Below are 13,212 nucleotides of genomic sequence, written 5' to 3'. Positions count from 1 at the left end.
AGAACAACCAAAAATAAGAAGATTTTTCTCCTTATTTTTGGTGGTCGGTGAAACCGAAAATAAGAGGAAAAAGAGGAAGAAAATATCTTCCCCTAATTCCTCCTATTTGGACGGTTTAAGAGGAGGAAAAGAGAGATTTTTTTTCTCTCTTCCTTTTTGACCTAATTCTCTCATCACAAAACTAAAACCCTAAAAATAATTAACAATTTTAGGGATCTCTTTCTAGCAAGAACAAGGGCATTTCTCAAAGCATTTTGGGTGCAACGATTAGGATAATATCGATCTCGATATTGTTCTTAGGCCAAATTGCTAGGACCAAAGGTTGATTCTAATCTCTATACTTTTGTTTTTGCAAATTCGTTTATGACTAGTTATTTCATAATTATAATTTCGTTATAATCCAGAAATTTTCTTGATGAAATATATCGATATTTCTCACAATGATTGTTTTCCATTCCTGTTATCAACATATTCTAAAGTTTTTGAGGCTGAAACTCTCTTTTCACCATCATTTGCAAATTTTTAATACTTATTACTACCGTTTGCACACCTAAAATTTTCAATGGCAAATGTCTTAAATATTATTATTCTTAAAATTCTTAAGAGGTAGTAGATATTGTACCCTACCGAAGCGGTCTTAACTTAGTGGATAAGACGGATTTATCATGACAATTTAACACAAAAAAATGTAGGATTACGGGGATTGACTAATAGAGTATACCTGCCATCTTTTGTATGTTTTGTATGATGTTCTTCCCACAATTCGCACAATGGATGTAAATGTTTAGAATTACTCGAATTATTTTAGGCTGCATCACCACTAATTAAACATTAATTTCATTAGTTACCCAAACTGCATGGTAAGAGGAAAAACAATTAAACTAATTCATAATAAACTTCAAGTCTTGTATGAGATTGTTTTACTAATAATTGTACCAACCAAATATCTAATGCTAGAGCTCTAAAACCTAATCTTCCTAATTGCTACCTTTAATTCATTTTTTGGATACATAAGAGGAAAGGCGAGGGTAATGGAGAAAGAAGGAAAATGAATGAAAATTGATACAACAATGACGTTCTCTCTCCAAAGCTTTTCTATCTTTGGAAAGATTTTAATTATCCTAGTAGAATGAAAATGAATCTTTCTATTTCTATTCCTGTCAAATCCTCCAATGCCTGTGATCTTACAAATGCCTTTACAAAATACAAGTGTGTCGTATACCATATACGTATCCCTCTCTTCCGTGACATTATGAATGCAACAGTTCAGAATCTTGGGGATGTCATACTGAATTGTTGTTATTTAGTCTCAAAGCATTATGTATTGCTGATCTTTGATAGTCTCGGTCACACAGTTCAGTAAGAAGAGTTCAGTAAGAAGAGTCATTCGTTAAAATTTTATCTGGAAGATTCATAAGTTAAATACTCAAGGATAGTATTTGTTAATCCTTAATTATGATTAACATCAGCGGTTATTGTAATTCATTAGTAGTCAGGTCTTACAGTTCTTTATATTGTAATATTAGTTTATCAGTTGATTGTCTTTAATTTCAAGGCAGGATCCGGATAATTGGAATTTGGACCAAAGTTTGGACAGTGACGCTACTTCAGTAGTTTATACGGTGAGTATTACAAATTCCTATTTTAGTTTTCATTTATTATTCATTAATAAAACCTTGTCTTCGTTCTCGTGTATGTGATTGATACTTACTCTACAATGTTCTGATTATATGATTTAATGTGCTGAGATTTATGAGTATTCAATCTTGTAAGGTATGAGTTCTGGAATGTCGTCGCCCGCGATAGCTGAGCTTGCAAAATCAACCTTGAATTCACAGGTATTTTTATGTTTATGTTGTCTTTAAATTTAGCGTTATTTGAGAAGAATAATCCAGAATATGTCTACCCTTCTCCTATTAATCCATTAATAAGGTTGAGGCTACTAAATTATTTTCAGGAGGGCTTCTAAGCTAAGAATCTAGTAGCGTTGAAAATTTTGGTGTACATGAAGTAGAACTTAGCTAAGCTCTCTTGAAACTCAATTGTATGTATTGAATACGTAATTGGCTATGGCATGTGTGATGTGTTAGTAGTTGGACTAGAATATTTGAAGCCATGGGTTCTGACTATTGAGAAATTGATTATTCGTATGACTTGATTAACTTCGACAAATTGGCCGCATTATGACCATTATACTCTATTCCAGGAACTTTCACTTACAAACATAGGATTAATTGTTGTTGCTCCTGAGGGGTGTGAATCAAATGAGATAACAAAAGTAGATCTTTCGAGAAAGTCCCTCGAATAGCTTCCTGTTACACGCCACCATCAGGGCATCACCAGAAAATAATTGGGGATGAAAAAACCCTAAATTAAAATTTCAGCCTTCTTTAACCCTCTAAAATGGCAGTAATTGAAGAACGACCTAAAACCCTCAATAACCCTCAAACGACATTGCAATTGATGATTTGTTTTCTTTGATATCTGATGAGAATCTTTAAATTATACTTTCAAAAGTGTTGATTTTGCAGCATGTGTTACTTTCGTTGGTTTGCAAGAGGTGGTATTATGTGTTAGGTAAATTGAGGAGGTCAAAGTGGTGGCACTGATACTATATGGTTCAGTGGAAGTGTGGGGCGGTGAAGTAATGCGGTTGTAGAATTTAGTTTGGTATAAAGTGACTTAATTCAATTAAGTTTGAGCTTTACAAGCTCAGAATAGTCATAGTCCTATTACTTCCACCTATAGAGATGGTTCAAAGCCGTAATGTATCTCTAATGTATTGTAAATGATGTTTGTTGCGGAAAACCGATTTTGTTTGCATATATTGATGATATTGATGTATTTTTGTTAGTTTGGGAAGGCTAGGGAGTATACTTCATAGTTATACTTTTATGGTTTCTTAAGCAATATTGTGATTTCAGCTTTTAGTTATTGGTATCACTTGCTTGACTACTTAATAATATTTGCTTTCCTTGCATATCATGTAGATATCAAACTCAACAAATGGCGGCGCTACATCAGATGAATGGAGCAAATCTCGAATTCACTTTTCGGAGTAGATTAGTCGCACCTTTTGGCTTGGATTTAATATTTTGGGGGCATTTTATTATTTTTTGCGTGAAAACATTAATAACGATATTTTTTCTTATTTCTATTGTTCGAATGAAATAATTGCAATACTTCTTTAATTAGAATTTTGTATGCACGCATTTAGTTATTTGATAATGCAATTTTATGGTATAAAATTTTGTTTTGTATATATACTAGTCAAATTAATGTTGTCTATACACTCTTTATGATGTCGTCTAGTAATCTACATGTTTTAATTCAATCGTATGATGAAAACAGTAGTCGTGGTGAATTTTCCTAGTGGCAGGAAAAAGCGTCGAGAAATATCAATTTCGACGCAAAAAGTGTACAGAAACCCTGATGCTAAAAAGCGTTGTTGCTCGTGACACAAAAAAGCGTCGACAAGGCTGACACTAAAAAGTGTAATAAATTCCTGAGGTCCCAAAAAACCACGCTTCTAAAAGCGTCGGGAAAAAAATGGTGACGCTTTTAAACGTCGAGAAATGCCTAAAAAAGCGTCAAGAACGCAAGGGATTTGTTTATGTTCATTTTTAGTTTTATTTTAAGTATTTTAAAAAAAATTGAGCTTACATATGTTTTATGTTGTGAATTATCATATTGAATAATGCGTATAAAATTGGAGACTATGAATATATCTACAATAAGTCTTGCTTGCGACGGGTCGAATCTTGCGACGGGTATTATGTGAGTAGAAATGGGTAGAGGGGACAAGGTGGGCACCCACCCCATGTGCTTTGTCTCTCACCCTTATGGGTTTTGTGTGAGAGAATATGGTACCCATCTCTTGTTTGTGACGGATACCCTCCGTCACAAATAAGAATTTGTGCTCAATATCTAAGTTCTTTTTCTATAGTATATCGAAGTTTTCATATATATAAATAAACACGAATATTAACTAAAAATAATTTTCTAATTCTAATAGGAAAATTGTAAATGATTAGTTATTTCCTAATTCTAATAGAAAAATTGTAAGTAATTAATTTTAAAATTTAATTAAGTGTTTTAAAAAGTTGGAGACTACCACGTCGCTCGAAAAAAGCCTCAAATATATATTTAATATTGATTGATTAGAAAATATTTGGAGTTTTTCCCCCTAAAGTACTTTAGCTATAACTTGAGTCTTAAATTCGGAAGTCATTCTATGAGTATACTCCTGATAATTGTTAAGTTTTATATACAAAGCGGTATAAAAAAACAACGCTTTTTGCATGATATCTACACTAGTTCATTATGATTGAAATGGTCATCCTATCATTTAGTATATATGCACGATAGATAATATGTAAAAACTGTATTTTATTAGATTTCCAAATATCGTTGTAATAATTTCTATATGATTGAAATGATCCTATCATTTTATATTTAGTGATTATATATCTTGTTAGTTGTTACACGAAGAAATGGTCACAAATAAGATTCCTACACCCAAATAACCACAAGATAGTCAAATACTCGTAAGCACGTTTTAGGTCGTCATTTGTGAGAGCATATTGTATAAATAGTAGGGAATTGGTAATGAACTACATACTCAACAAGATAATATACATACTATAAGACTAAGACGAAAGAAAACGATTAGTATTTACGATTGTTGTTTAAAAAATGGAGGGCAAGCTCATTTCATACAAGAATACTATGTTGGCGATTCTTCTCATCCTTGTAATCGGTAATTGTACTAATTTTCTTACATTTTAAAATTGATATCAAGATTGTAGTAATATTTATTCATAAATATTTCAGTTGAACTCATGGGCGAGAAAGCACAAGGATGTTCAGATGATGGACAAGAATGTGGCCTTTTTAAACGTTGTTGTGCGGGATTCTTTTGTAATAATAGAGAGGACATTTTGGGAGGCAAATGCCAAAAAGGTACGTAGTAGATAGTAAAAAAACAATCATATGAAGAGTCTTCTTACACAAAAATACCGTCTTATATGTACATTTCGTGGCCAAGATCGATACTAATATTTGGTCAAAATGACACGGATCGATCACTTTTATAGAATGAAAAATTCTAAGATTCTGTAGGAGGACTATTAGTGTGTTATCCGTAGCCAATAGGAAACTTCATTCCTAATATTTTTGCTTACCTTTGCCTTTATATTTATATTTCAACAATTGATACGTTTTACTATCCTTTGCCTTTGCCTTTATATTTATATATACATTAATAACTACCTTAACCTACAAATGATATCTAATGTTATAATTTTATTTGACAGAGAATAGCGGATGTGGAGAGAAAAATGAAGCATGCTCAAAGATCGCTTTTCAGAAATGTTGTGGAAAACTCGAATGCTCAGGAACTTTCAGTGGCACGTGCAAAGATAGTAAGGGTTTTGGTCGATTACTCACTTAGCCAGACATGATAACTATATTACCAACTAAAAATATATTAAAAAAATATTTTCTCTTTTTAAAATTTAGTAAAGTAAATTTGTACGTAAACCTTCAACATTTCAGCTAGCTAGATTATTAACTACCACCGACATTTTTATCACAATAATATTGCCCAAGTTCTCTTTAGGTCAAGAATAGAGTTGGTTATTCGTCATTTTTTATGTAATTTCAAAATTGGAAATGAGACGATTAAATTAGGATATAGGAAGTACAACTCTTGTTTTTAAAAGTGGCGATACATATATTTTTCTATCTATTTCATTTGTATTTTTTTAAAATATAAATTGTACACCGTAGTAAGTATTATTTATAAACATTCTGGTTCAAATCGTAGGGGTAGAACCATCTTGTTTTGGTCTTGGAAAGCCATGTGGCCCAAAACAGCAGATTCTTGGTCGTTGTTGTGCGGGAACCATTTGTGATAACAAAAGAATAGTGACAAGATTTTTGAGGTGTATGCGTAAAAGGTACGAAGTTTATAATGTATTATGACATGCATGGCCTTTGCTTACAAATAAATGATACCTAACGTTGTAGTAATTTAAATTGACAGAGAAAAATAGCGGATGTAAAAGAGTAAATGAATCATGCTCAAAGGCCATTCTTTCCACATGTTGTGGAGAACTTAAATGCTCGGGTTTTTTCAAGGGCACGTGCAATTAATCAACGAAATCAGGACATTTATGGACCAAACTTGATGATGATTTTATTTGTTTTCTTTACTTTATGTTAAATGTTTTCTATTTCTTGTAATTTTCATATGTTTGGTTTGTTTTACCAGGGATTATTTGCCTCTTGTTTCCCTAATTATTTATGTTTTCTCTTAAAATTGATACTCCATTAATAAAAGCTTATTGTTTTCCATTGTGTATAAAATGTTTCAATTATTCTAAAAACATTTCTTATGTCTTATTCATCTTATAAGCATGTCGTTTATGCTCCAGTAGCGCTTTTCTTAACCGTAAAAAAACACCTAGAATAATGAAGTGAACTTCTTGCCGACAAATAGTTTGAAATGAATGCTAAAGGGATACATAGTTTATTTATAAAAAATAGTCACAAAAACTTCTTTATAATGGATGTTACGTACTATTCGCGTGAAACAAGCTCGGTGTCTTTAAGACATTTAGAGGCCGTAAATAACTTCCTACATCTTGATCGGTGGCAAAGCCAGGATTTTAAGGCAAAGGCCGAGAGGGAAATATTATAAGGGCATGTGACACTGGTTGATTCTTGATACTACCCTTAATGAAAGGACATGTGACACTGGTTGATTTTATATCAATGAACGAACACAAACGCAACAACACTAATAAAATGGAGCCCAATTTCTCTCCATTTCCTAAAAAGAAATGGAGAAGAAAGTTCCTATGAATGGTCCGGATCGTATTTTGGCAACATCTAACGGTTCTAAATTTACGCATAAAAATAAAGGGAAAATGAGAGTGAAAGGGTAATTATTATTTAAATAGATTATGAGGGGAAATGGAGAGGATCCATTTCCAATAAAATGATATGTTTGTATGTATATCCATGAACATGTACACCAGTGTAGTTACAAGTTCAAGAGAACGTGCTCAATAAAGGATAATTACCTCCCTTGTGTTTTGGTATTTTTCTACCGAATTAGATTAAATTAGGTCAAAATGGTCTTATGCGTTATTTGTGAGATTAGCGATGTAAGTATGGTTGACACGTAAACTAATAAGGACGTAAATAAGAGATTTAACATAAGAACTTTGGTGACGCGGAAAACCCAATGTGGGAAACGACCGCGGGAAGGGGACGGTACCCTTCCAATGATTGCACTAGCTTTTTAATATGGATGACGAATACAATAATGGTGACACGGCTATCTTGTTAGTACAATGTCTAAGGTTTGTATGTGTATGAATGAATGCTCTTTCTTCCTCCCTTTGCCTTATATATTGGACCCAAACCCTAGTAGGGTTTAGGTTGCTTGCATAATAAGTTAGCCGAACTACATTCTCGTTCGGCTTCTCGTGCTGCCGGGTGTTAGCTTGCTAACTGAGGCCCAACGCTCTTCATTCTGTCAGAAGTCCACCTGGCTGCCCCGTGCTTATGGGCTTCTCAAGGCTGCCAACATATCCGGCCCAATTCGTCTCTTCTAACCCTCTTGCTGGATCAATTATCTCCGTGGCCCAATATACAGATTTTGTCCCAAACAGTTTGCCCCTAATTTCTTGCGAGGCACGCTTCGAACTGACGAACGGGAAATTATTAGTTGTATCTCGCGCAGTCTTTTTCTTAACTTCCCATACACTCATCATTACCCCATGCCTCCTCATTTCTCACCCCCTCAATCCTATTCCCTTATAACTCCAACCGTCCCACACCCACTTCTCCACAATTAATTCCCAAAACTTCAAAACCTTTCCTCTCTATAAAACCCTTCTCCTTCCTTTTCCTTTCTTTGCCGGAACTTCACCATTCTCGCCGGAGCTCCACCTCCGCTTCATCAGGTACTACATCCATCTTTCCAATCTTTTTCTTGCATTTCTATGGGTAAATCTCGCCACGTCCCTTCGTCTTCTACCTCAGCCACTCCGGTGCCTGACCCCTTTTTCCCTTCTCGTGGCCTCTTCACCCACCCCCATAATTGTGACTCCTCCTTGACGGCTGCCGACATACCCCAAATTAAGGAGCCGTTAGGGCTCGGCGATGAGGTGGATATCGTCATCCCCGGCTTTGGACAAAAGGCGGACGCAGAGGGGTGGATCTGTATTTACCTTTACCCTTTTAAGTATGGCCTTCGTTTCCCATTCCCTAAGTTGGTTAAGGACTTTCTCCGAACTAATGACTTTGCTATGGTTCAAATTGCTACACATGTATGGAGGGTTCTCCTGTATTCCCTTACTGCTAGCCAGAACACGGGTAGCACTATCAATCTTGGCCAATTTTCTTTCTACGGCCACGGTGAGACCCCCTTCAGGCATGTGTCGAAGTCGAAGGACGAGAAGTAGTTTGAAGAATTCTTCTACCTATGGAAGGACTCCATTCAGCCGCCTGCTGATTATATCTTTGAGGACTGGGTCATGACTTCGAGTAAGCAGCTTTTTTACTGTTTTGTTGGTTTCATCGTGCTCACGGGCTTACTTTTTATTTGTGTGCAGGCCCTCGCAACCTGATCCGCCTGGGTGACCCTATGTCTGCTCGCAATAAGCTGTTTTGCATACCTGTTGCTGACAGGAAGTTTCCCGACCTACTCTCTGGTTTTTCTCCTGCTTCCTCCTCTAATCCTCAGCAATCGTCGCGCAGCATGTCTTATGGTAAGTCCCTGCAACTTTGATGCCTGATGTTTTATTTTTCTCGCCTGATATTCCCTAACGCCTGGTTTCTTGCTTACAGTTGGTGCCAGAATTGATCCCTTAGAGGCCATCATCCGGAGTGCAAGGAGGAAGCGGGCTGCTGGGAGGCCTAACACCCCTTCCGCCTCTAAGAACAATGCAATTCTTTCACCGATATTCCCTTAGCACGTACCCAGGAGGCGTGCAATTCTTTCACCACTACTACAAAAATCATCATAGACATCAGACATTTTCATCAATAGGCATCAGATTTGCAACTGATGCACAGTTGACACATGTATATTCTTTTTGCTTATACATCAGTCTTAAATCTGATGTCTATTCAAAAATAGACATCAGATTTTTAGGAAATCCGATGTCTATATAAGATATAGACATCAGATGTTTATAAAAATCTGATGTCTATTCAAGACCATAGACATCAGATATCCAAAAAAACTGATGTCTATAATTTTTTTTTATATAAAAAAAATAAATTACGGTATTGTTGCTTGCCCAATACATTAATCCTACATATGATCACAAATGCATAATTTTTCGATAATTAACAACAAATATCTTTATACAATTAACCGATTATTCCAAGTCAATTACCAAACGATCTTTAACCAACCAACCAACCTATCAACAAAAATAATGTTCATCAACGACTCCAGTTTCAAATTCGTACTTAGCCATAAGATTATCCTTGCCAAAGCAGCCACTGATGAAATTCCTCCTTAGCAACTCGTACTCCTTGATATTTACTTTACCCTTGTTACCTCTTACAATCCATTGATCCCTGTGAAATTAAAACCCAACATTGAACTAAGTTAAATCTGAAAACTATGAGAGCATTGCATTGCATGCTCGAACAAGATATTGTCAGTGTCGCTGGTGTGCAATAAAAACTGCAAAATTAGTTGGTTAGATGTTGAAACAAGCCTATACATAAGTGACAAGGAAAAAAAATATCTCTCTCTTTCGACACGGGAATGTTTGGAAGTAAAACACAATGTTCAACTTATCTTCCTAGTTCCGACAAAAACAAAACCTCAAGGAGGATTCAGAAAGTGCAAAGTACAAGAGATCTAATATACTAACCTGCGACCAGCTGTGGCACAACTGCATTGGACACAGTGACACAATGGTAAGTAAATTAAACAAGCCATAATCAGAAGTGAATCGTGGAAAATTTGAGGCACCTGAACTCAGACGGAATATTAATGAGAAAATGTGTTACCAGTGACATGAAAATATACTCTTTATGAAGTATGCCACCGGGCAAATAAGAACTGAGCTACTTAGTACTAACTAACCAAGTATCCATACCAAGCATTGGCCCTGTGTCATTTTAGTTTGCTACTGGCTACTGCACAGTTTAATAGTACATGCCATCGCCTGTGCCCAAACTTTCAGCCTTGCTTTGACATCTTCTGGATGGTCACCTGCATAGATGTAACAGAAAATGGTTAAGATATAGGCCAAAGGATTTGAAATGAGTTGTAGATAAATCAGTATTGAGCCATAATTGAACTGTGAAATAAAAAGAATGAACAGCTAGCCATATTTAAACTGTGATATGCAAAGAATGAAATGCAAAGAATGAACAGCTAACCAAGGAAAGAATGAACAGCTAACCAAAGAAACTTGACTAAGCAAAGCGTATAAGAACTGAGCTACTTAGTACTAACTAACCAAGTATGCCACTCAAAAGGTCTCAAACAACAAAGGTACTTATGAAGAGTTGTCACTTCAGTTTGAGGTGACCCTAATAGAAGCGGTTCAGAGAGAAACTGATGCAAAAATATGACACCGGCCAGAATACAATTATTTTACTCAAGTAAACTTGTATCTCTGCAAAGTGAAAATGAATCATATCGGGTGAATAGCTTCACCAATTACATTCTTATACCCTCGCTTACACCTGTCATGCTTTCCTCCTGCAATTACAGAGGCCAAAAGAGTTTCCTATAAGAGTTTTCTAGTTAAGAAAACTATCTATAGCTTTAAGTTGAATAACCAGGCAGATCATATGCTGAGATAACCCACACAAAAAAAATTATATGCTGAGATAACTAAATTTAAACTCACTATGTTTCTTCTCAATAAATGTTGTGAGCCTATCTAACGTCACAATGTCTGTGACTATAGTTGTTCTTTGATGCTGGTACAGAAAAATTAAATTAAAGTAGATGAAACTAGAAAAATCCAAAGAAAGTTACTGGATTATGTAGTAGTTATAAGCAAATGAGGTCAAAGTTTAGGTAGTATTTGAAAAGAAAAAAACTGATTTGAGGCACCTGAAATCAGACGGAATGGTCAACTGTATAATGTCACTGGTAACACATTATACTGCATTGGACACAGTGACACAATGGTAAGTAAATTAAACAAGCCATAATCATAAGCGAATCGTGGAAAATTTGAGGCACCAAATCGATTTTAATATTAATGAGAAAATGTGTTACCAGTGACATTATACTAGATGAACCCACAAATATATGTAAATTTGGGATAATGATGAGTAAATTAAACAAAACAAGGTGGAGTTAAGCCAAAACAAGCATAATTAAAAGAACTAAGCAAAGCCGTTAGATGATTTATGAAAATATACTTTTTATGAAGTATGCTACCGGGCAAATAAGAACTGAGCTACTTAGTACTAACTAACCAAGTATCCATGTCAAGCATAATTCAAGCATTGACCCTGTGTCATTTTAGTTTGCTACTGGCTACTGCACAGTTTAACAGTACATGCCATCGCCTGCGCCCAAACTTTCAGCCTTGCTTTGACATCTTCTGGATGGTCACCTGTATAGATGTAACAGGAAATAGTTAAGATATAGGCCAAAGGATTTGAAATGAGTTGTAGATAAATCAGTTTAGAGCCATAGTTGAACTGTGAAATGCAAACAATGAACAGCTTCGACAAACAAACATAACACTGCGAAGGAAAAGGAGATACGCGTTGGGCACTATGTCTCAAGGATCAAGCATATTCAGCACTTCGATCTGTAAGAATCCATACGTTAAGAATATCGGAAAAGGTTTATTAAATTTAATACGATTCGTGTAAGCTGATTTCAGTAAGGTCTACTTCCACAAAAAATTAATCACAAAAGCTATGAGAAATTGACAGCAAGAAAGCAATCAAAATTCAAACTATCACAACTAAAATTGAAGACAACCCAAAAAATCAAACACCTAAACACTCTCGACTTTTGGCACAAAGAGATGTGAAAATTAAAACACCCTCTAATTCAAACAAAAGCTTACAACTTTCCAATAAAGGAATCAATCAAAACCCACAAAATTCATCAATTGCCCAGCAAAAATCAAGAAATACCCAGATCACAAAACTCATATTAGCTTCAACTACAACTAAACTGAAAGGAAAATTAAATCGCAGCTTATGTCAACTACTTCAGCATCAACACAACACAATATTTGTTAATCGTATTTTACTCTTTTGGAATACACAAAAGAATACATAAATGAACCCAATTTACAAATTAGAGAACCTAAACCCTAAATTTGAAGGAAATGTAACCCTAAATCGAACCAAGCAAAAGATATAGAAGCTTAAAGTAATTAGATTCGAAAATATACCTTGATGGATTCTGGAAGAGAGGCTGGCGGTTGGCAAAACGCGGTGGTCGAAAGGTGAGAGCGAAAATTGGCGGCCAATGGCGAACGAAGGTGTTCGGTCGGTTGTTAGCTATGGAGAACGGCGGAGGTCTACAGCCAATGGCGGCAAATGTTTGAACTAGGCGAAAGTGGTGGTCGTCGGCCGGGGTGCTAGTGTATAGTGTTAGGGTTGTGAGAGTGAAAATGATTGGGGTAAATCAGAAAGGGAGAGTATGAATGAGTAAAGGAGGATGAGGGATTTTAAATGGTACTTTCCGAAAATTGATAGGCATCAGATGTTTAGTTGTCCCATGCCTATTAAAGTTGAATTTCATAGGCATCAGTCTATTAAAAAAATCGATGCATATTAAATTTTATAGGCATCGGTTTTTTTCAAAACTCCGATGTCTATATATAGACATCAGTTATTTTTAAAAATCGGATGTCTATTGAGTGATGTCTATTACGTTTTTTGTAGTAGTGCACCGAGGCTCTCAAGCGTGCTGACGAGAGAATTAATGAGCTGATCACCCTTGTCACCAATATTTTGGCCTATGCTACTTGGCGAGGCAAGATCAGCGGCATGCGTGCTACGTTGTATGAGCCCCCTAACCCTCTAGATAGTAGAGGAGGAGGAGAGGCAGCTGAAGAACCTCTACCCCGTGATGCCTGACTTGAGCGTGCCGATGCCGAAAGTTGGCGAGGTGAACTCTCCTGCCATGACGGAGAAGGCTGCTACAGAGGGAGTAGGTCCTCTACAGGAGGCTGCTGCTGACGCTGG

At 35.8% G+C, this 13,212-nt stretch overlaps 1 long non-coding RNA gene across 1 annotated transcript; it reads left to right on the top strand.

Moving 5' to 3' along the window:
• The first annotated feature begins 1,556 nt into the window (after positions 1-1,556).
• Positions 1,557-3,121, top strand: LOC141594267 (uncharacterized). Its single transcript, XR_012522085.1, has 3 exons — positions 1,557-1,622; positions 1,774-1,838; positions 2,991-3,121. It is a non-coding gene; the product is annotated as an uncharacterized LOC141594267 (long non-coding RNA).
• The last annotated feature ends 10,091 nt before the right edge of the window (positions 3,122-13,212 follow it).

Source organism: Silene latifolia, chromosome 8 (genome assembly GCF_048544455.1).
Source record: "Silene latifolia isolate original U9 population chromosome 8, ASM4854445v1, whole genome shotgun sequence".
NCBI lineage: Eukaryota > Viridiplantae > Streptophyta > Magnoliopsida > Caryophyllales > Caryophyllaceae > Silene > Silene latifolia.
This window is presented reverse-complemented; position numbering and strand designations above follow the sequence as displayed.